We start from the raw sequence: 25,686 nt of genomic DNA on the forward strand, positions 1-25,686 counted from the left end.
TGTTTGGACATTTAGAGACTCAGGAGGGTGGCTTGTTTTGTTTTGAAACTGTTCTTGTTACATTTATCCAGTTGTTTTCAATGTTAAGTTTTAAATCTCTTTTTGTTAAAAATAAACGGGGTCCCTTCCCCCCTGCCATGTGGCCCTGGGAGAGGGGCCCTGGGGGGCAGGCACGGGGTTTCCCTACTCCCTGGTCAACCTCATTCCCCATTGGTTTTTCTGTGTTCCCCTGCGCAGGCCAGGACCCTTGGGTCCCGTGATTGAGCAGCTCCTCAGCAGAGCCCCGGCCATGCAGCTGGAGAAATAAACATCTCTGAAACACCTATCAAGAATTGGTCCATAGATATTTCTTTTCCATGGGCCTCGCTTTCTGATACACGTGTTGCAGTATCCGCACTGTAACACAGCACCTTGTCCATGTCACTACTTCAGAGGAACATGTAGAAACTTCATAGACAATTATTATGCAATAAGCTTTCCTAGGAAAGAACATTCTTAGGGGATCTACTGCTTTTTAATTCTGCTAAAGGCATAAGGAAAATACTGCTAGAAAATTTTGTGGAGCTTCTTGCAGTGAGTTATATCATACAGATTATTTCTGTACAAAAAGGCTGTTCAGCAATGCCAACTGATATTAAACACTTTTTTTTTTATCTATCATCCTGTGTCTCAGAAGACAAATTCTTCTTAATGTGTGAACTTTTAGAAAGCTGGACTTGTTGAAATGAGAGTATTTTTCCTTTAAGCTACATGAAAATGTCACTTCCCTCCTCTCAGTATGCCGGACAGCTGCAATGTAAGATGGAAATCAAATCAGGGCCTTAAAAAAAATTCTGTATCTACAAGATTCCCAAAAACTGAAATACATGTCAAGTACCTTGATGACAGGCAACATGAAAGAGAGGAGGTCTTTGACAGAAAATATTATCTGAAAAAGGTAAAACTTTTTAAAAGGCAGACTAAATTTGAAATGCAAGTGAGATGCAATAGGTTGTTTTCTAATAAATAAGAGGGGTCTTTTTTAAACAGTCTACTACAAAATTATAAACTTTTTTTTATTAATAGAATTTTAAATAAGATTCCTAAACAATCTCTGTGACTCACTCTTTGGGGAAAAATAACACATACAAAGGTCAATGGCAAAGTTCAACTCACTTTAATAGGTTAAGAATTAAGTTCATTCAGGGCTGACATTTCTCTGACAGTATCCTCTGTCTTGGAATATTTCTATGAAATAAGGCTAAGGTATTATTACAAATTTTTAGTATATGAAAAAGCCCAAATCTTAATAAATCTTCAAAATCTTATCCTAATCATTCAATAATAGAATATTCTTTTTCTAACACAACTTCATTTCAATTGCTAAACCTGAAAATGATCTGCATTGTCTGTTAGCACCTTAAGAAAGACATCTTTTTCAACCTAGCTTTCCAGCTCTTCAACCTATCTCCAAGAAATTGCACTGTACTGCAGTCTGAGTTGCATCATAATCAATCAAAAATAAGCCCCTGCTGCAATAGTACACCAAAACTTTGTGTGTGGTTTTATTACAACAAAGAAAGTTCTATTTTAGCTATTACTGAATGCAAATATTTTGTACAACTTTCCAGTGCTCACTTCATAGTAATCATGCTATGTGAGAATCACACTATTTACAGTACATCACACTATTTACCGAAAACTTTTGGAAACCCCAGCTGGTCAATCAGAGAAAAATGCCATCAATCTTTCAGCATGATTTTTACTTTTTTAATTAAAGCCAGAATCTCCAAATTAGAATATGCTAAGAAGCCATCCAGAATGTACAGGAAGAAAAAAATTAATTGTTTTTGAATGCTATTTTCTCTATGATTTTTCTTTCTAGGCATGTTTTTAGAGATTGTTTTCTCTGCATATTCCCAAGAGAAGCAAAGCCCTTCCTATCACTATGAAACTGATTCAACCATAAATCTAGAAACAGATTCCTTCAATTTTTTTACCTTTTTTTCTTTTCATTACCTTATAGAAAAAGGACATCTGCTACCCCATTTGGTATCTGGATATTCCTTTCTATGTAGTGATGAAGCCTTGCCATGATCAAGATGAGCAACGGTCCATACTTAAAAAATCACAACCGACCTCTCAGCCACACTGTCAAAGACCATGCAAAGAGGAAATTTCAAGTGGCATTCATCTGCTGTGCATTTGTCACTCCAGCTGATGCAGGTATCATGACAGATGCATTTTTTCATCTCTGACTTACATTTCAGTTCGGCTCTGAAGTACACAACTGCCTTAACTTAAAAGCATACATAAATTTGTCCTTATAAGCTGAAAAATGTGGAAGGATGGACAAGAGAATCAGACTGACAGCTGTTTATAATGGAATTAAAGGCTTGAAGTTCACCATTCTTGAAGTGAAATATTAATCCATCCGTTTCCTCCCCCTGCATTTTTTTAACCTATATAGGGAGAATTTAAAGAGTGAGCTGTTACTAAGATCATGAAATATGTTACCATGATCATATAAAATAAGATAAATACTCTTTGTCATGTCATTTTCTGACTGAAGTCTCTGTTTAGCTCTTGTTGGGATGACAAGGTACTGCTGCTTTTGCTGGTTCTGCAGCTGAGAATTGCTATCACCATCTGAGTTGTGTTACTGGGAACTATGATTAATTCAAGTCATTTTCCACTGGTTGGAAACTTTTTTTACTCCACAGAGGGTGTCCATCCTTTGAAACAGGCTGCCTAAGGAAGTGGCTGAGTCATCATCCCTGGAGTTATTTAAAAGACATGCAGAGGTGGCACTGGGGACATGAGTTAGTGTTGGGCTTAGAAGTGCTGGGTTAATGGTTGGACTCGATCTTAAGAGGCCTTTTTCAGCCTAGATGACTCTATGACTCTGTAATTCTATAAGGGTGCGTAGGCAGAAGAAATAAATAAATGCTTCACTTTCTGTAACTGGGGTTTGGTGGCATCCTTTCTCCACTCACTTAAAGGATGGGGCCATCTGCAGCTCAGTACTGCTGGGGACAACACACTCTGGTAGTTGGCATGTCACCTGTCTTCAGCCCTGAAATCTCACAGAGTCATGACTGCAATAAACCAGACAGCTACAAGTTGGAGACCCCTGCAGGAATTGCCACATCCAGTACACTGAAAAAGAGTTGCATCCTTTAAGAACTTGTGCAAGATGCTGCTTCAGTTTTCCCTGCAGGACTCGGTTCCCTGGCAATGCTGAGCCCAGCCAGTCTCCACTCTCACATCCACCCACAGCTCACAGCATGCAACATGCCCAGCTCAGCGCAGTCATCTCAATCAGTGTAATAGCTGAGCTGTCTATTGAAGAAAACCAAAAAATAAACAACAACAAACAAAAATCCAAAACACAAACAGCAATAACAACCCAATCAACAAATAAATCTGCTTTACTTCGAACTTTTCTCCTCCTTCTTGGAAAGCATATTAGACTACTACTTTGTCTCTTTGCCTCTTCCCTCTAGGTCTCTAACAGACCACATGCCTCTCTTTTCACACTTACTGTTTACCTTTTAAAAGCACTCCTGTGAGTGTCATGCTGTTTCCTGAATTTTGTCCTTTATCTCAGGGCATGTAGTCTGCAGAGGCCAGGAGCTTGGAAAAAGCCATTAATTCTTTTCCTAATGGGAAGTGTCAAAGCTGCTGTACATATATCTTTTCACATACAATTTTGTAGTTGGAATTCAGCCCTGAATGCCTTCTCGACCCAAAATATTAGCACTGGGACTGATGAACTGCACAAACATATGCTGAGTTTGATGGAATATTCACACATTTTAGATTCTACTTGCTAAAATAAAAGTCTCAGGGACAAGACAACAGCCTTTTTTTATAAAATTATTCAAATGATCAAAACAACACTTAACAACAACCAAGGTACAACCACCAATTTTCCAGACCCTGGCCACATTTCTGATCTCGGTCAAAGCGACTGTAGCACTGAGATCCAGTACAGCCTTGTCAATGTGAGGAGCCCCAGGATAGTAACCTTTACCTGTAGTCATGCTGGAGGAGGTTTTTGCTGATTGTGGGCACATTACCACCACAAGTGTGGCAAATGCAGAAGGTTCTGCAAAAGGATCAAGGGACGAAAACCTTCCACAGAAGATGCCTGTCCCAAATTCCTTCTTGTTTAAAGAATAGCTACACTAGAAAAATCCTACCCTTCCACTCAGTTCTTGCATAGGCTCCTGGCAATAGACTTCGTCCCAGTAGATGAACTCCACTCTCCTGTAAAAGTTTCTCCTCCTTTCCAGCCCACAGGATGTTACAAAAGTTCAGATTTTTTAGTCTGAAAGTGGATGATGCTCATGACTTTTCTTGGAGTATATTTGGGATGAGACATAAAAGAGGTTTGCTCTTCCTGAGCAGTAGCTGGAAACAGAAGAGTGCACGTAATCCCTTATCGGCCTTTACCTCGGCTCGTGTTGCAAAACCAAAGCTCACAGTCTATGTATGAAGAGGTTTGGATTGCACTCTTTATCTTGCATATTTGCGTCCCAGTGAATCATAAAATTGTTTAGGTTGGAAAAAAAGTTGAGATCATTAAGTTCAACCATTAACCCTGAACTGCAAAGTCTACCAGTAAACATTTATTTTTAGTATATATATAGTGTGAATGTGTGATGGCTTCCTGTTCATAAAAAAATGATTGTGTGAGAGTTTGGTGCTATGTCAAATACTATACTTTAAGCAAAAGAGTTGATGTTGTGTTATCACTACACAGCAGAGTCATTTATTGGGAGTACATCTATTTGCTGAAGAGCAGCTGCTTGTATTTTGCCAGTGTAGCACTGACAAAGTTGTTTCCTTTCTGAAGACTTGTCTCTCATCATTTTGAGTAGTTTATATTAGTAATTGTGAAGATTTTCTGTATTTGCTAGGTTTTTCTGAGTCTCCAGCTCAGCAGCTAATTCTGGTGCCTCTCCAGAGAGCCACAGAATAGAGTCCTGGGTGAGCTTGGGTTGCCTGGGACATCTGGATGTCATCTGGTCCCTCTCATCACTCAGAGGACACCTTAGATCGAGTACCCAAGGGCATTTGAGGGCTGTGACCTGCCTAGTTTGGCATTCTCCTGAAATGAAGAGTCCAGCAGTCAGACTTACCGATGGGTGAGAAAGTCTCATCACAAATAGTATGTCAGAACTTTTCTGTAATACTTTTTCAGAATTTTCTCTGAAATGTTCTGTGCGGGAAGTCTGAATAATTAGTGGGGTTACATCCCTTTAGACAGCTACTCATTTTTTCTGCACATGAGGAGAGGAAATAATTCTAAATAATTCTATATACATATCAGATACTTTTATGCACTCATATATATACTATATTTATTAACATGGAAAATTGCTTTGAATTGACCTTTGATTTACATTATTTTTTTTAATTGCAATTCTTTTAAAGTAGCTATTAGAAAAGGTCGGTTAGAATAAATAACAAGAAAACAAGCTACCCGAGAGCACAGCAATGAGAATATAAATTGTAATATTAGCTTTCAATTAATGTTTAAATTTTTTAGAATATCTATTTTTCTGATTATCAAAATAAGTACCAGTTGTAAGTTCAAGTTCTAGGGATAAATAATTGTACATGAACAGATGTCTTTTAGGAAATAAAGATGTCTTTTAGGAAATAAAAAATCAAGCATAAAAGAATTTTATGAGTAACTAGGGGATAAAACAACACTGGAAAACACAGAAAATATATACATGTTGTTAAATGCATGTATTTTTCATTTTATAAAGAACTTGAAATTCTGATTTTTTAAAATGAATTACAAAAGCATTTTTACAAATAGTATTTACTTTATGTATACTGCATGTATTATGTGCAATATATGTTCAAAATTGTATGTGTCTGTGATATATATGTGCCAATGAATAGTATGTATCTTATATATATGCTATGGATATGATATAACATATCTCCTGGTACAAACATATCTTTTCTCTGTTTATGTCTAAATATGAGAGTACTGTAAAGTACAAATTTTTAACTTTTAAAATTTAAAAATTAATCATATGATTAGCAAAATTCAAGAAATTATCATGCATCTTTGTTGATAAACCCTTGAGAGAAATTTATTTCTGGTTAATTGGTGTTACCCATAAAATTGAAATGAAACTGTCTTCCCAGTTGTCTTGGTTTGAAAGACAGGTGTCTGCTAAGGAAGGCAGGAGCCTCCCTTGGAATGGCAGATGCAACCTCCCTTCCCTCTGAGTTATTATAATTTTGAAATCAGGGGGCTTTTAGGCAAAGATGTGGGAAATAGGAATAACCGTTTCTTTACTATTATGTATCTATATGTGTATAACCAGTCAAACAAACAACAACAACTATGGCAGTGACAGCAAACACAAACCCAGTCCCAGCCTTCTCGGCTGTCAGGCCCTTTCCCCTCGGGTGCAGTTCCGCTCGCAGCCGGCAGGGGCGCTGGCGGCTCCCGGTGAGCAGGGCAGGTGCGATGGTTCCCCCGCGGCTGCAGGGGGCGCTCCGGAGCGAGCTCGGGGAGCACGCGGCACCGGTGCCCCGGGATCCCGGGAAGGGATGGAAACCCCCTCCCCCCACCCCCGGAGGTCTGGGCAGGCAGGGCGAGCACTGCCACAACACAGTGAAGGCTCAAAGCAATGGTGGGGGCAGGGTGGCCATGGTCCAGCTCCCAGTGGGGCAGGGAAGGCGGGTTTGGGATCCCACGGTTTCTCTGGCAGAAGGAAAAAAAATCAGCCGAAGAAAGCAGCCTCCCTCTCCATCTGAACGCCGGGGACCGACTGTCCACACACCTAGGTGAAACAAAAGAGTAGTCAGATGCACCCCTCATTCAATGGCTAGGTCGTTTGTCTTTCTGAACTACCCAGTAATTTGTCCCCCTAGCAACATGTATGGGGAAAATTCCTTTAACAGAAAAAAAAAACAAACCAAGGAGAACTCCTAAAAGCCCAACACCAGTCTATCAGATAATTATTATACAATTATTATACCAGCAATTTCTATCGTAACCTCATATCCACATAGGACTGGAGACACAGATATTGTCTTGAATATCAAAGACACATATATTTTAAAATAATAAACTAGGTTATTATGTGATACGTTCTCATAATGGTTGTTGTGCATCAATTTAGGGCACGTAGTTGAATCTCTTCAAATTTTCAGTTCACATTAAGCACTTAAAGAAAATATTAATAGAAGAAATCTGAGGAGATTTCATTGTTTTTCTACAATATAGCCATTCAGAATGTGGCAGCAAAAACACAGTTTTGAGATCAGGACACCTGCAACACAAAATTACAGTAGCTAAGTCTCTGCCCTTCATAAGAACATCAGGGAAAAGATGAGAGGTTTTCAAGAAATAAAGGCAAAGAATCATTTAACAGGAGATACATATAGTCATAAAAAATTTAACCAAGTCAGGATTGCAAGACAATGGCCAGGGAGAGAGAACTTGAGCTACACAGCAGTTTCACAATATGTGCAATTTTACTGAGCCATTAATAATATTTACCTTCTCTATTCTTTCCTCTTCAGCCACATTTTTCATCATTACCATCACTTCTTCACTTTACAGAGAGAATATGGATGCTACAGGTAAGAATCAGTGGAACAGAAAGGTTTTTAATGTTAATTGTTTAAAAATTAAATATGTAAATCACCATGAATTCTGTTCTTTCAAGGATAAAACAGAACATAAGTTACCTGTTTTCCAATTTTGTATGCCAGTAAGCTGCTATTTTGCTTCAGTTAATTTATGATTTGTTCCTTGATTATGAACCTTTGAGAAAGACTATGAATTTGTGTGAAACAAATGGATTAGCCTGGAAAGAAAGATGCATTCTGCTTTGAAGAAGAAAAAGCCAGAAAGTTAAAAGGAAAAAAGCTGTGTTGAGCAAGCTCCACAATAATTTAGCATTCCAGGATAGGCATGTGGGTACCATGTATAGAATAAACCCACTGCTCAAATATATCGTGCCCAACACTTCCCACTCTCCCTTCCCTTCTGTTTGGCTTTGACATAGATGATAAAACCTACTACACTCGTGACTGTGCCACTGCTGGAGACTTAGATGTGGAAATTCCCCTCAGCCCCTTGTGTCACCATTTTCCACATTGCATTCTTAAGACTTATAAAAAAGCTGGGAGTTAGGAAGCTAACTCATAAGGTTTATTAGAAAGCTTTCTCCCTTCCTTCTCTTCTCCCTCTATCTCACTACACAGTCCCACACTTGAGTAGAAATAATCCCTTTATAATGGGATCTAGCTCCCATATGTAAAATTGGTGGGTTGGTATTTCCTTTGCTAGATTGTCATGGGTGTGCAACTCTCTTCCTTTTTCTTCAGTGTTTCACCCCTTTACTACCTTTTAGCTGAGGTTTCTGAGCACCCTGTAGAATCCTTCTCCAGAGATTTCTGTTGTTGAGAGTAGGACTGGCTCTCTGCTTACAAGCCAGTACTTCCCAATGAGCCAGCAAGGGACTAATGTCCATTTCAGTGCTGTTACCTGTGCATTGTATAAGTGCCAATCAGCTCAGAAGTTTCTGGTCACCTTAAACTGGGAACTGCAAAAGTAGTTCTGCTAAGAAACTTTTAAACCCTTGCAAAAGTTTTGAGCTTTCACTGGAAATGCTCAGTTTCTTGAGCCTGCCCACACAGCAACAGTGTGTTCAAAATAAAGCCATTAACAGAACTGCAAACAATTCAAAAGCCAAAGAAGTTACCTTAAATAAGACTCACTCTTATTTTGTGGTACTTCAGGATTTAATCAACAGTATTTTCTGACTTAGTAAAATCAGCAGAAAATAAATCCATCAGGGCTAGCTGCTGTGAAAAAAACTATTAACCTATGCTTAAATGCACACCAATTTAGGTCTCAAAGTGGTAAACAGGAGTTACAAGTGACTGCTATGAGTACTAAAGTGTTGGGGTCCCTCCCCTGCCATGGAGCCCTGGGAGAGGGGCCCTGAGGGCACAGACACGGGGTTTCCCTGTCCCTGCTCAGCCTCGTTCCCATTGGTTGGTTTGGGTTCCCTGATAACGCCAAGGACCCTGGGGTCCCATGACTGCGGAGTTCCTGAGCTGAGCCCCGGCCATGCGGCTGGAGAAATAAACATCTCTGAAACATCTACCACGAATCTGCCCATATATACTTTGTTTCCACGGGACTCCTGGTTTGAAATATGCTTGTTGCAGTACTAAAGATTGGAAGTTTAGCAGTCATTCTCTACATTTAGAACAAACAATTTCTGTTGTAAGTTAATTCAGAACTCGTCAGAGCAGACATTGAGGCTTAAGTGGCATTGAAATTATTGAAACAGTCTATGAAAGCTACATTTCATTTATTTTGGAGCCAGAAACAAAATGTTAAGGAACTGAATTATTGCATTTCAAAAACTATTTGATTTGGTTTTGGTTATGTCCATTTTGGGTGCTGTAATTTTTTGCCAGGATTTGTGATTAAATTATGCCAAATCTTAGAGGCATAAACAGCTAAAATATATTTCTCTGGACGTATTACACATGAGCAATCCATGCAAACATTGGTGCCTAAACCAACATGATTAGTGTTTCTTTTTTCCTTGTTGTTTTTTTTTGTGTGTTTTGGTGGGGTTTCTTTATGAATCTATGTCAAGAGTTTTGGTCTGTTAAGCCCTATCATTGTTATTTTCAGTTTGTGCTTTCATGAGTACTAGGGAAAAGAGAATGTCAAGTGTTTCTTTTACTGCAGGCTTTTACTACCCCAATTACCTAAATTGCTAAATTAAGTGTTAAATAAATTTACATCATTAATTCTTGGGATAAGCAAATTTTTCAAACAATATTAGCTGTGCTTGGAGTGCTTGTCTGGAAGAACGTTGAATGTCTTGGAAAAAGCATGCCTATTGTCATTCCAGTGGGAAAAAAAATGCGAATAGTAAAGAGTTAACCTGTACACATAAAGAGACCTGATGAAATGTTGCAAAAGTAGTGCTCTGCTCACCAGTACAAGCAGGAGAACATTTTGTCAACAAAGTTTGTCCTGAAGTGCCTATTCCAGTTGAAATCAGAGCTGTGAATTGCTTCACTGGAAATCATAGACACTGAAAAATCCTTACACACTCGGTGTAGTGATTTATTAAGCATTTGCTAATGACCTTGGCCCAAGCAATGCAGACTTCTTAAGGATGAAAGTTTAAAATTACTGAAACAGATCATCAAAACTAGAGTGACTATCCCAATTTAATGCTGTCATAGATGTCATTCCCCAAATTTACTGTTTATGAGAGTGCCTAATGATGCAGGTTACATTTTATCACCAGCAGTTTTCAATTATTACCTTCAGGACCCCATGTATAGATGTCATATAATATCATTGGGGTTTTTTTCCATTGAAATAATGTTCTTTCTTCCAGACAGATTTTGATGAATTGTGAAGAACTTTTATCCAAAAGAGATTAAATGAAAATACTGGTATTTCTGAAGTGATTGTGATACATCCAGGACTCAGAATCTCGTTTACAGGAAGGAAAAGAAAATTTGTTCCCAGAGAAGAGTAGGTTTAAGAAACAAGAAGATTAAATGTGTCGCCAGGCATTATTGCAGTGAGGAGAAAATCAGAAAATACTCAGATTTCTTTTGAAGGAATTTGCCGGCTAAATGATTAAACTTTTCTCAGAAAATTCCAGTGTCTTCTAAGTCTGGGGAAGATAAACGTAAAAGAAGGTCTTCATGCAATGTTTTCAATTTATGTTAAAGAAAAAAAAATTGGTCATTTTTCATGATTTAAAAAAAAAAAATCCACTCCAGTTTATAAATCTGAACTTTTCCCCTTTATTCTTTTAGTATACAGATGAACATATCTGTAAATCTTTTCTCATTAGTCACATTTAGAACTGAGAGTCACTTGTATGATGGGTATATTTTCTTGTAGGCAAAAAGGGCAGATTGACCAATTTAATCATGTCATATGACAGTGCTACAGTACCTGAGATCATGAGTAACTTGTCTGTCCAGAATGCAGACAACCAAAAAGAATGGTTTAACCTCCTCTACTGAATTTTAGGGGGTGATTAACTCAGGTGATTAACAAGTGGAATGGTATTGCACCATTCCTGGAGATTTCAAAGAGAATATGTATTTCATTAGGTGATTTTTTTTTTTTTTAAATTTCTACATCAGTATTTTAAAATGGATGTATTTCAATGTACAATTTAGAAGTCTGTTTTTAACTTTTATGCTTGTATTCTGCCCCAAGGGCAGGATATACACTGTATTTTTTTTAACATGTTACTAATATGAGGGGGTTTCTTTCCAAGGAATTCAACCGTTTGGACTTCAGACTGTGATTCAATAAAGCTCTAAAAATATTCCTGAACATATTTCACTAAATCATATACATATTCAGTTATGCCTGTTAGACCCAGTCCTCCGTTAGATGTGAATGAATATCTTTTGATAGGAAAAAAAATCTTTAAAGCTTGAAAGATATTATCTGATTTCTTTTAGAAAAGAAAATTTAGTCTGACAGCTAGGTCCTAAATCAGGAATGAGAAAAAATAATTTAGATTTAGAACAGTGAGCTCTTACAGTTGGCATTGTTTCTCTGATATACAGAAAGGCCCTTGAGATGAATTATCTACTGCAAAATATCCCAGTGGGTTTCTTGCTTCATTTGATCCTTAAATTACTGGGTTTAAAGACATTGTAACTGACCAGGTGTGTGGGGGGGTTATGTATCTAGATAGCTCCATATAGTATTCTTCTGTTATTTTGGTAGCTTGTCTTTAGAAATTCTCTTTTAAATACTTGTTCTTTGAAACTACTGAAATGTACTTGTTTTGATTAACAGCTAAAACCCATGGATTCTCACCAGGAACCAAATTTTCATAACTGCATTATCCCCTTATAGCATGAGTCACCAAAAAAAGTGCCATTCTTGTGGAGTCCAAATTATTCTGTCAAGCATTTGGATTTTAAATAATTCAAATTCTTCCTAGGTGTTACTTCAGTCTTTTTAATTTTTTTAGTTATTGAGCAATTCTGCATACATTATTAATACAGTAATTTTCCTACAGAAATTCAGAAAAAGGGCATACCAGGGAAGATAAAAAGAGTATCTGCATTTAGGATTGGCAATGACAATAGAAACTTTCTCCTTGCATAAAACACTGATTAAAATTATATGCAACATAGTCATGTAAATGTCATGATCCAGGATCACCATGGATGTGAAAGATTCCTTCATCTTTGGAAAGCCTCATTTTCTTCAAAGTAGTTCTGCCTTAATGTAGGACAAACACTTCATTTTGTGGTCAAATTAATCTCTGGGAAAAAATAGAGTAGATATTTTTTGTGTCCTTCCCTGAGTTACTACTTGGTTATATCTAGGGATAGAGCACAAGATTATTTGAAACGAGATGATATATTAATGAGCTTATTAAGTAGCTCAGAATATGCCATTATTAATATTTGGTTTTTCAAATTAATGTGGAGCTTTTCTGCTGTATAAAGAGATTCTACAGTATAAACAGATTCTTCTTGCAACTCTTTGGTTCTACCTGGAAAAGAAATGTAGCCATCTCCTGGGGTTTTCTTTGGATTTAAAGAAAGCCCTAAGGTTTCCTTTGAAGGGAGATTCCTGGAGACTGGCTGGCATTTAGTGAATTTCAGAGTGCAGGGTTTAAACTGACAGAGACAATCTTGTAAGAAGGGGAGCTGTTAAATCTCATCCTTTCCCATCGTAGATCATAGTCCACTAGATGAGTAATTGAATGGTTTTACTTTAGATGTTTCATATATTGCAACTGTATTTAGTCTGGCAGGTTTCATTTTCCAGCACTATCTGTAAAGCGTTTCCTTCGTTACCCATGTGTTTAAATTCTATTAGCTTTTATTCTAGTGGTACATGACTTAAGGATCCCTCTAAGATAAGAGTAAAAAATACTGTTGTATTTCTCTTGATGACTGACTATATCACCACTGTATCCAAACAGTGAAATATTATCTATTCTTTTCTGAGAGTGATTAAAGAACAGATTCTGACAATGTTTAATTGTTTCATTAAAATATTATACTTTGCATATTTGGAATACTGATTTGTGCAGAACTTCTTACAGTCTTAAAGAAGTGCAGGACAAGATCTATAATCTTTTCACTGTCTGTGAAATATCTGTAGATATTTCGCTGTCTTATCAGAGTGCCTCCAAGCAAGTAATTCACACTTTTCCAGAAATAATCCGATGTGCCCTCCATAGAGCAGTAAATATTTACTCTTGTCTTTAGGCCCTGCATTGCACTGATTAAGCTGGAAAGGTTGACTCATGGAGGAACAAAGATAGTGAGGGAACAGAAGGAAATTGTGCAATCAAGATACTCATAAGTGCTTGAAAAAGAGGGCGAGTAACAAAGTTATGAAGTTTGCTGTGAAAAAAATCAGCCTTGTGACAGTCCAAACTGAAACTCTCTGGAGCTTCACTCTCTGCATGAGGATCTTATGATGCTGAGTAAAAATTGCAAATAGAATTTCATATCCACATAAGAAAAATAAAACATGGGAGCATAGACAACACCTTACACAGACCTTTATGGTTCAGAAGTAGCTGCCACTGCTTAAGAAAGAGATTGTAATCATTGTAGTTGTCACCTCACTGTTCACAGAATTTTCAAATAATTGCAGAGAAAAGAACAGAAAGTATCGGTATCCCACTATGTAAATTCATTGCTACCACAACTTGTGTACTGCTTGTGCTTCTTGATTACCTATTTTCCCCTTTGACCAGGTCTACTGAGAAGATAACAACAGGGGTCAGAAGTGCTTTCTGCAGAAGACAAGAAACCAATTGCTGTGCTTCTCTTTAAAAAGGTGAAAACAGATGGCTATAATAAAATCATGAATATAGAGAACGTATGTAAGAAATGATTTTTGATTTTCTGCTTAAAACTACTGCAGTCATACCAAAAAGATGACTGAGTTATATTTTTCTTCTTTTCTTAAATGCTGGTAACACCACGATGTGCTCTTTAGATATTTGATGTGAGGATCAAGATACTTTTCATAAGCTGCAATCTTTAAGGATAAACCTGCTCCAGCATGCACTCCATGAGCCATGTTTTTTCAGGAAATATCCACCCGCACAGGGGGTTCTCCAGGCACTGTGGTGTGGATCCCCACTCCATTATGGGGCCTCTCCAGGAGCTGCAGGACACCACCTGCTCTACCAGAGACTCTGCAGGGGCCTCAGGGACATCTCTGCTGAGGCACCCAGAGCACCTCCTCCACTCCTCCTGCTCTCCCCTCAGCTCTCAAAGGGCCATTTATCACACTTTTTCTTTCACCTCTCAGTGTCTCCCACCACTGAGACCGCCCCACTCAATAAAATTATTTACTTTCCAAACACCTTAGGTCAGAACTGTTAAAAAACATATTTTACATCCTTTGCATTGGATTATGTGACTGAAAAATTCATATCTCACAAGTTTAAAATAATGTAAGTCAATATAAAAATCTCCTAGCTTGCTTTTTGCAAGCCACAAGTAATCCATGCCTCCAAAGAAATACATATTATTGCACTGTTGTCTCCTTCCTTTTGCTGTACCCACCTTCTTTGACGGTATTTTTTGTTTTGCTTTTTTTGTAATTTTGTTAGCACAAAACTTCTATCTTTTTAGCAACATGGAACATCCTTTTCAAATATTCCCTCCCATCAGTATGATGAAGTCAAATCTCATGTTTTATTGCTCACTTATGTCATGGAGTAATAATGGCACTGAATTAAGTAGCTAAAAGATATTCAGATATCATTTTTCAGCCTTTCTCCTCAGTATTGATGACATTATATTCTTTACCTGACATTGTAAAATGCATTAAATCTTTACAATTTTTTAAATTTTAAAAATGCCAGAGTGCTGGCTTATGCTGAATTCATTATTCTTTTTCTACACACTTCTCTTAAGCGACAATTTTTGTCTACGAAAACAGCACTCAATTTTTTTCTGAACTTAAAAGTTATGAAAAGGTATATTCACACAGAAGATTTCATTGGTGCTTCTTCTCTTCAATGTTTCCTTCATTCTTTCAGAGCAGGTATGTCTAAAGACTGTCTAAACACTCAAGGACTAGTCAAAAGTCAGAATAAAATCTCAGTCCTTTTACTAATTATAAATGTCAGTGATATGAAGATCACAGTGGCCTATAATTCATATAAAGTCTGATTATTTCAAAGTAGTAAGCCAATTAATACACTCAGATTATTAATGCATAATGTATTAGAAAATAAAGAGAAAACATTGCAGTCTTTGAAGAGCTTGCTTGCTGCAGTCAAAGATGTTATTTAAAGATCACTCACTGTACATCAATAATCTCTTAGATCAAATACCACAATGAGTTACATGGAGCTCCCCAGTAACAACCATAGCTAGTAAATTACAATAGTGAACAGCCTGATCAAAATCTGTTAGATAGAAAGTCAACATCTTCTTGATGTTGTGTGATACTGAATTAAAGGAAAACCCTAGCTTAAAATATGAATTTGGACTCCAATACTGCTGCAAATTAGAGGGTTTTTTAAATTGTGCCTTTTGTGTTTTCCTCCTCAGAGTCTTTGGTGGCTGTTGGATGATCATGAACAGCCCAGTGCAGTTTTTCTTGCATCTTGCCAGTAGTAAATGGGGCTTTTATTTATCCTATCTCAGGAAAGAGCAGCCTGAAAAATACATGCTGTGATTTCTTGTTTTACCATAATTTGTAACACGTCCCCTTTGTTTTTTCTGGTTTCCTTTATTGACAGTTTTCACTTCAGCACATTTCCTGCTCAAATTAAAGTAATGTTTTATGTTCATTAAAATATGTTCATTTTATGTTCAGCTAGAGCTGAAAAAATTGAGGTGCAAAAGAAACATCTGGTAAGTAAAGAGAAGATAAACTTAGAAACTTGCATTACCCCTACATGGCAAGAAAGTAACATGCACAGAAGCTATCTAGTAAGGACAGAGATTTTCTGTCTGAAAAGAACATATCATAAGGTAACAGCTTTTATCCAGCTCACAGATGCCAACATTTGTTACATCGGAAGGACTGACTTTTTCTTATGCGGTCAGTTGATTTCTTCAACTTTTCCTTAGAGAGATAACTTTTGTGTCTCTTCAATAATTTTGGGAAGAAAAAGTTTTGAGACTGCTATACCTGGTTCATCCTCAAGTTCTGCGAAATTTCTACTATTTTCTGTTACTTTTATGGAAGTTCAACAAAGATGCAGCTATGAACTATGTAACTACAAGCACCAATCCTCTCTTTTATTTTAACTCAGACTTCTGTGTCAGTTCAGAAGAATCCTCAATGCTTGAGTTTTTTCTAAGATTTTTTTTTATTCAGGTAAATCATAAGCATGTGTTTATTCATTTAGCATATGGGGTCTCCCACTGGAGCTAGAACATGCAAATTTTTCTGAATCAGCATCTTCTTCATCAGGTAAAGACTGAAAACACTGCAATGCAAGCTGGAAGCTACTTCAGGTCATATATGCTTCAACCCTCTGCTCATTAAATCATAGAGTAAGGCTGAAAACTAAATATTTGTGGGGAAGCCATATGAAGAATGGCTGAAGTCACCTGACTTGTCCAGCCTGGAGAAGGGGAGACTGAGGCAAGATGCCATAGCAGTCTACAGCCCTCTCAAGAGGGGAAGTGGAGGAGCAAGTACATATTCTTTCTTTCTCGTGACCAGTGGCAGAATGTGAGCCTGAGGTTGTGTCAGGGGAGGATTAGGTTGGAAATTAGAGGGTGGTTGGGCACTGGAACAGGCTCGCCAGGGAAGATATCACAGCACCAAGCCTGACAGAGTTCAAGAAGCATTTGGTCAACGTTCTCAGGCACATGGTGTGACTCTTGGGCGTCCTGCGCAGAGTGAGGAATTGAAGACTCGATGATCCTTGTGGGTCCCTTCCTCAGGATATTCTATCATTCTATAATTAAACTCCCTGTATTCTGAGGACTGTCTGAGCTAAATCCTAGGGTTTGGTTTCTAGTGTCACTCTTCAAATTTTGAGAGTTCTATACCATTCCAGGAGAATTCAAAAGTTGGAGTTGTTTAATTTCTTTTCTTCAATGTCTTCTAAACTGCTACCATGTTTAGTGGAAATCTTTTAAAGTGCAGAATCAGCTGTTTATTTCTTGCTATAGAAAACCGAAGGATGTTCAAAAATTGCTGTATTTTGTCAAGTATCTCAGGTACCTAGGTTTATGTTTGATGAAACCTGATGCTCATCCGTTGGATGGAAAATGAGAATACACCTCTGTTTATATGCCCACTGTTCTCCAACGAAATTTCTATTCTGCAATGAAAATTCTTCGAACTGGTAAATTTTAAAGTTCCTTTGTATAAAAGAAAAATTTGGTTTGCACTACAAAATTCTTTTTAATTCCTACAAATAGTATGAAAAATATACTTAGAAAAAAACCCTGAAATTGCACACATTAAAAATAAATGAGATTGAAGTAACAAAGAAAATAATTTCTTTCTCTACTATGCACATATCTGCACAAATACTTTCCTAAACTCGAGTAAAACATTTCAGAGCCTAATGAAAATAAAAATTAATTTAGATGTATATATATAATGTTGTGGAAATTAAATCCTTATTTTTTTCAAATATTCATTTCATAATTTATGATACCAAACAAATTCTCATTTACTAATATATTTTATAGTCCTCTAATGTGTGATGGAGAGCTGCTGAGTCACATCCAGAGCTTCTCTGACTTCTTCCACAGGCTTGCTCCTTTCAGATAGACTATAAAATAAATCTAGCCCTATTTTGAACTTCTTTCTCTCCCTTCCCTCTTCATTCATCCTAAAGCCCAGCAGGATCACTAGGACCTTCTGTTGGGGGAAAAAAAAAAAAGCTATATTTCATCATAGTGCCTAGACAAAAGAAGTTAAAAGACCTCAAACTCTCATGAGAAAGGAAAGTGCAAGATATGTTGTCAAGTTAAATACTGGAAAGCTTCCAGAGGGAGACAGTGGAAACAGAGCAAGAACTTACTTAAAGCAGGGATTGAAAGCATAGAAGATTGAAAGCATAGAAAGGAAGATAATTAAAAATCTCAGATCTAACCTATTTCCATAACTCTTCCATTGTGTTCTCTCTGAAGCATCACTGTAAAGGCTGAGATAAGCACTTGATGGATCTGTGGGTTTGACAGCAGAATGACAGCAAGAAAAAAAAGGATTGATGAACTATGGGAAATTTTTTTCTATTAAATTGTGGGATGAGTAAAGAGGGATTGTGGAAATGGAGCCTTGAGCTATGAGAATATTAGTGACCAAACAGTGGACTTGCACATCATTAGGCTCCCTGTGAGTTTAGTCACACTGAAGCTCCCTGCAAAGTACATTGTTTTGCAGAGAGGATATCTGGCAGCAGAACACTTATCAGAGCTCAGTGATGCACTGACATAGCAGTAATGTTGCAAACCAGTAAAGCTTTGCACTGCTACTTTTCTCTCAGGAAGCCAGAACCATTTCCACTTCTAACTCAGTAGAGAGTGATTATGCTTCTCCATTCCACTAAACTGTAACATTTCTAAGTGTGCTATAGAGAAGCAGTGATTTAGACATCAGCTTAAAGATCAACCAGTTCTTCCATGATGACTGTTTTTGACTCTATCACATGACTTACACTGTCATAAAATTATATTCTCCTATTTATTACTGTCCTGCAAAATCCAGTAGTGCTCCAGTGGATGGCAGAGTCTAAGCTTTTCAAAGGCATTTTGCCTTTTCAAGGATTGTCAGTGAACCTCAGGGAACAGCTGTGTTTCTCTAACCCTTCCAACCTCTCTAACTCCAGATATGTAATGTTCTCCCCAAGGACTCCTTGCTTCTGTTCCAGATAGATGTCTAGACCCATGGAAAGTCAGAGGCAGAGAAAGGTTGACACAAGGACAGCAGGTCATTGGCAAGGCAAGGGCCAGAGAGATTAAGCATGTGGTGTAGTGGTGATTAGCAGAAAAATATTCCTTTCACAGTGTAATAAAAGAATTAGTAGGAAATATTTTGTCTTGAGTGAAAATACACTATTTCTCCCTGCCTCACCCTGAACATTTTTGAAGTACCAGCTAGGTCTCCAGTGGTACATGTAATAGAAGTATGCTCCTATAGAACCAGGAGAAGATCCCTTTTTGGAATTCCAAATGGAAATATATTTGAGAGATTAAGTGTATCCTGGGTGATTTCTTTATTTGTTCATTTATTTTTTGAAAAAGTGTGAAAAAGAAATATGTAGAGTTTATTGTGCGAAATGTGTTCTGCAGGAAGTATTTTAATAAATGCACAAAATTGAGGAAATCAAAAACTGAATTTCTAAACAATTGTTTTCTGACATTTGCCTTGGAGACAAAGTTGCTTACAAGACCTTTTGAAGTTGTTAAGTGTTGCTGGAAATTAGGATGAGAAATAGACTATGCTGTTCATACTTCAGTTTTCCTTCATGCTTTAAAGCAACTCAGTGGACTGAATTGGTGGATTGGGTGTGTGGCCATGCTTTAACAGTGGAGGGGCTACACGGGTGTCTTCTGTGAAAACTTGCCAGAAGCATCCCTCATGCCTAGAAGAGCCATTGCCAGCTGATTCCAGGATGAACCCGCTGCTGGCCAAGGCTGAGCCAATCAGGAATGATAGTATTGCCTTTGTGATAAAATATTCAAGAAGGAGAAAAAAAATTATTGTGCAGAGCTAATGCAGCCAGAGAACAGTGGAGTGAGAACATGTGAGAAGAACAACTCTGCACACACCAAGGTCAGTGGAGGAGAGGGAGGAGCTGCTCCAGATGCCAGAGCTGAGATTCCCCTGCAGACTGTGGTGCAGACCATGGTGAAGTAGCTGTGCCCCTGCAGCCTGTGGTCTCATTATCCTGCTCTGATAGCGCATGAAGGACCATGGGGATGCAGAGATCCACCTCAGCCCATGGAGGAGCCCCATGCTGGAGCAGGTGAATGCCTAAGAGAAGGCTGTGACCCCATGGGAGGCCTGTGCTGGAGCAGAGTCCTGGCAGGGACCTGCAGACCCATGGAGAGAGGGGCCCACACTGGAGCAGATTTCCTGGTAGCCCTTGTGGTCCTGTGTGACATTCACGTTGAAGCAGATTGTTCTTGAAGGAGTGACCCCATGGAAGAGTGACCCACATTGCAGCAGTTCATGGAGAACTGTTGCCCATGGGATGGGCATTGGAGAAGTTCATGCAGGATTGTCTCCCATGGGAGAGATGAGCACAGAAAGGACTCCTCTCCCTGAGAAATGTCAGGAACAACATTAGATGAACTGACCATAACCCCCACTCCCCATCTCCCTGTGCCATTGCAGCAGAGGAGATAGAGCTCAGGAAGAGTTAGGGATGGGGGAAAGTGTTTTTAAGATTTATTTTACTTCTCATTATCCTGCTCTGATCTTGTTAGGAATAAATTCAGTTAATATCCTCAGGTTGACTCTGTTATGCCTGTGATGGTATCTGGTGACTGATCTCCTCCAGTCCTTATCTCAACCCATGAATCTTTTGCTATATTTTCTCCTCCTTCTCTAGCTGAGAAGGGGAGTGATAGGGAAGCTCTGGTGGGTGCCTGGCATCTAGCCAATGTCAACCCACTGCAACTGATCATTGCTAAATTGCATACATTTCCAAACATTAATTATGATGGCCATTGCAATCACATAATGGAAGTCTCTTTACATGGTTCTACAATTGCCCTCTTGCACATTTTGTTATGTAATTACAGAATTATATATAAATAAAATTGATACTCTGGAAACTTTATCTTAGTCCTGCTGCCATATGTCCTGAGATAATTTTCTCCATTGCATCTTATGTCATTACTTCTGTTCTTGCTCTGTAAGTGGTAAGGATCTCCTCTCAGAGAGCACAGACAAGCCTGGGTATGAACATCCCACTACTGTTATGGCTAAGTCAGAAGTTTGCTGGCCCTATACAGTTCTAGATCCATGGTGTGGATTGTGGCTGAGACACATCATTACATGTTGAAATGGAATTTCTACACCTGAGAGATTAGTTTTGACAATATCATTGCTCTCTGTAGTGTGTGACAGAGGTGGGGTCTCTCATTTTGGCATGTCACTCCCTCACTCCCTGTGGCAGCACCTTGCTCTTTACGTGGCTTTTTTTGGTTGTAGTCTGTAAGACACTGGGAATGGTAAGAGTGCTGTACAGGTACATCCACATGCAGACTGGGCACATATTTCTTTTATGGACCACTTTTTGCTCATTTTCTCCAGAAGCAGTCATAGAATATTTTTGCCAGGTTTCCTCTGAGCTGGTAAGGACATGTTGTGATATGTTAGGTTGCTTTGACAAACACTGTCAAGAAGCCAGGGAAGGGAGGGGCAAAAAATTAAAGCACTATCACCGGAATGGGGTTCCTTGTCCTCTTTGTTCAGCCCCAGACTTCAATGTTGATCCAGAGTGCAGACTGTCTTCATTTGCCTCACAATACCTAGTGAATTTGTGCACATTGCTGTACACTGATGTCTTCTCAGATGAAGTTTTAGGAAACAATATTACAATATGAGTACATAAGACAACATTTGCCGGCCAGTGGTTTTTGTCCTTGACCTTCATTCCACCAGTTTTCCTTTCCCTGAACAGCACTAATCTATGTTTCTGTCAAAAGTTATTCAGCCATGTTTCTCCAGGTGTTCCTACTGGGAAATTCTCCAGGCAGCAACTCTTCTTCCAGCATAATCAGACCAAAAATTCAATTTATTCAGTCCCCAGGTTATCCTTCTGTGCTCCTAGGATTGGGATTACAACATCTTCTTTGTCTTCAGTACCAGCTGTAAGGAGTAACAAAATGCTCTGCAGGAGACTGTTTTTTTCCAGCATGAGAGATCATGTTTTTATATCCTTTTTGAAGTCATGGGCTATCAGGTTATAGGGAATTTTGGAAAAAAATGTTGTAGGGCTGAGGCAGGAAAGGAGAACTGAAGTTTCCAGGCTTTTAGTCCCTTATATTCTGTGGACAGACCAGATTTTCCTCTCCTACATGATTTCTGGATTTTTAATGTGACTAGACACTTTCTTCCCTAGCATGTGACTCATGCAATACACATGCACTAATAAGATACTCTAAGTAGCCCAAGTACCTTTGTTCAGTATACTTCCTAATGTCCCAGTTGAAGTTGGAAAATGCTAATCCGTATAAATGAGGTTGTAAAATCACATAAAGGACATAGAGGAAGCAAATGTATGAAACAAAATTATCAAAAATAGAAAAAAAAAATACTCCAAAGCAGATAATTTTAGTAATTGAAGATAAATTTCTTGGATATGAAGAGATTTCAGAGTAGGAACCATTACAATGTCTCAAAAATTTCACCAAATTATTGCAATAAAACTGGAAACTTCACTGGGGAGAATGAGCCATTTGGTCCTGCAATTTATGGTGAATTAAACTTTCCTTGTACCATGACACACAGAAATAATTTGGGGCATTTTATAAAGTAACAAAATGAGGAAGCATAATTGGCTGAAAGATTATCTAAATAAAATCATATATAGTCAAGGATAGCATTCACTGAGATGTACATTTAAAGGATTTAGGCACAATCACTGATAATAAACTGTCTGTTTCAAAGAATGACTCATGCAGTAGTCTGTGGAAACAGTATGGTGGGGTAGCTTTTTTGCAACTTTTCAATGACACAGGTAATTGTACAGCACAGTGGAGACACTGATGTGTGGCTGACACATTAAATTTGACTGGGCGATCTATGATGTCTTCCTGAGATCAAACCCTCAGCAAATGTCTAATGGTGTCGTACAAAACAATGCCCCTCAAAAGATTTGCAAGCTGGGCGTGTTCTTGGGGCTTGTACAACATACAGGAGTGATAGGACTGAAATGGCTTAAAAAAAAAAAAAAAAAAAAAAAAGAGAAAAAATAGCCTCAGTGGTGGTCCTGGAGTTATTTTTATCGAGCTGAACAAAGCCCTTGGTACCCACAGTTACTACAAGGGGCCACCTACTACAAAAAACTCAAGAAGCTGTTTGAAGCTATCACACCCTCCAAGCTGAGGCATTTCAAAACTGTCCAGAAAAAGGAAATATTGTAGCTGTTTTCAAACCTTGTTCTAAACAGGTCGGAGCACAGAGAGGTACTGAAAATGCTAGTGCTGGCAGGAGGCTCTGGCAGTGGCATCAAGCAGATTTGGCACTACCTGTTTTGATAATATTCAGCCTTCTGCAGGCTTGCTGTCTGTATGAATATATGTGAAGAAATACCTCTTCAAGGACTCACGACTCCCTTGAGTCTCCCACGTTCCCTGAGTGTTCCCATCTGAACCACTTCATATCCATAAGGCAGAGAAGCAGCCTTCTTTCCAATAAGAGAGCAGAATATATTTGAAATCCTGGAAAGGGGGCTGTTTCAACCTGGTTCAGACACTATCCCAGCTGTCAAGCCAAAACAATGACAAAACAATGCAGAATTTCAAAGAGTTTTGATACTCATCCAGAAACCATGGCAGCTGGGTTATCAGTAAAACACAGTGACAGAAATACCTATTATAGTACTCAGCTGTACTTGATGTAAGGCCCTGAATATTTGTTATGAGACAAACCCAGAACGTTGCCAGTAGCAAATATCTGCTTTGAAGTTTCTGGAAAAATAGAGACTTAGTCTGACAATGGTTAGCAAGTGGCTGTCTTATCTCACAATACCTGCAGTTAAGGCTAAGAGGATTTCAATTTTTGTGGCATAGTAGATGTTTTTTATCAGAAGGATGACTGTAGACTTCAGAAAACTCTTCTAACATAAGTAACAGTAAAAATGCTGTCAAGTCAAAAATATCTTAACACTTAAGTGGAAATGTTTAGGGCAAATTCATGTAAAATCTATGTTTCCTTCATATAACAAAGTAGATATGTGTAGGACAAAAGCGAGAAAACAGTACATAAACCTATGAAAAGGAAAACCAAAAGATCTTCTATTGCTTATTTTTTTTTCTTTTCTAAACTTTGAGGCAAGAAAGAGTCATTAAGTGCCAGAAATGCTGAATTTTTCACAGACCTTATTTGCTTTTACCCAAACTTAAAAACTAGTGGCATGTCTGATGTCTCAGACTGGTAAGTCTGATGTGTCTGTCTTTCCCAGTAACAGCAGCTGAGCTAATAAAAGATATAACTTTTCTCCACAAATTTTGTTGTGCTCAACTGTAATGAGGAAAACACATAGCTGCTGAAGAAGAAACACATTTAATTTTTTTTATTTTAAAACATATGTATATGTATTTATGTCATTCTTCTGATTACTGCACTTAAAATTAACTATTCTGTGCAGCAACAGTTCCATAATTCAAATGATCAGGTTTCTAAACAACCACAATCTGAGGTCTGTAATATTATGGAAATCCATGCAATTAATATTTGTAAAGGTGCACTGAATTTAAAATTATCTTATGGCACAGTTTCATTCCAACTGCCTTTCATGTTTTGCAAGTGTGATTAATATTTCTGCCCACTAGAAAAACTTCTTATAACCATTCATTGCAATAAATCTGAAATGCAAAGATTCAGTTATACAGGAAGACAGGATGAAGAATTTTACCAAAATGGTAAATACTCTCAAATAATGGATTTTGAATATTGGAGTTTCTATATTGCATATAAATCAGTTTGGACTGCAGAACATGCTGGTTTTTGCTGCATAACTGGTTATTCACTTATAATGACTCCTACTTTTTGCAACAAACCACAGTGACAAAATGTGGCCATGATGGAAGTACACATGGCCGCCTGTTGCAACATCAACTGCTATAGGGAGAAACCTGAGGGGTGCCCCGACAATGGCCTGCAGTGTCATGGGTGGCTTTACTCTGAAGAGCTATAAAACTTTCTATGAAAGCTTCTTGATTTGATAGAAGGTCTTGTGGCTCTTCTTCTGACAAAGACACATTAATTCAGGAGAAGTCTGAGACATCAGACATGCCACTAGTTTTTAGAGGAGGGAGAAAGTAAAACAAGAAACTGGAGTCATTAGACAAATAGTTACAAAAAAAAAAAAAAATCTAAAGATTGTTTTCCTGGAGGCACTTTCTTTATCAGAGTCTCTATTTAATTAATTTCACCTTTTGAATGTGAAATTCATAAATGAACTATGGAGTAACGAAGATGAGTACCATCTTGTCTGATGGGTGTGCATGGTCCTGTTTATTCTGATACAAAGGGACTGGAAAAAAGCAGTAAATTCAAAAGCATGGAAAACATTCTAAGCCTGCCAAGCAGGAAGGTTAGCCAAGAATTAACTTGTTACTTTACATGGGGAATTCAGGAGGAGGTGAGTAATCCATCTGAACTGTGCCAAAATAAGTACAAAAGATGGGTGAAGATTATACTTTGATAAAGGCCTGTCAGATACTGCTCAATCTACCCTATGTCTTCCCTTCAGATTAAATTTCTTGTAACTGAATTTAAAAAAAAAAATTAGGAACAAGTTCCAATAGTGATGAAATATAACTTCTTATTATTTTTCAGGTTTTTAACTATTTTGTACTTCTTAATGGCATATATAATAAAATAATTTGTTTGGTTTTCTAATTAATTTTACTATTTCATGAAAAAAATTGAGTGTAAAATAAAACATCAAAATAAAAGAACATTGTCACTATGTTTATTTTCACTAGATAATAAGGAAGTTA

The sequence above is a fragment of the Corvus brachyrhynchos genome, unplaced genomic scaffold (assembly GCF_000691975.1).
Source record: "Corvus brachyrhynchos isolate BGI_N302 unplaced genomic scaffold, ASM69197v1 scaffold23, whole genome shotgun sequence".
Classification (NCBI taxonomy): domain Eukaryota; kingdom Metazoa; phylum Chordata; class Aves; order Passeriformes; family Corvidae; genus Corvus; species Corvus brachyrhynchos.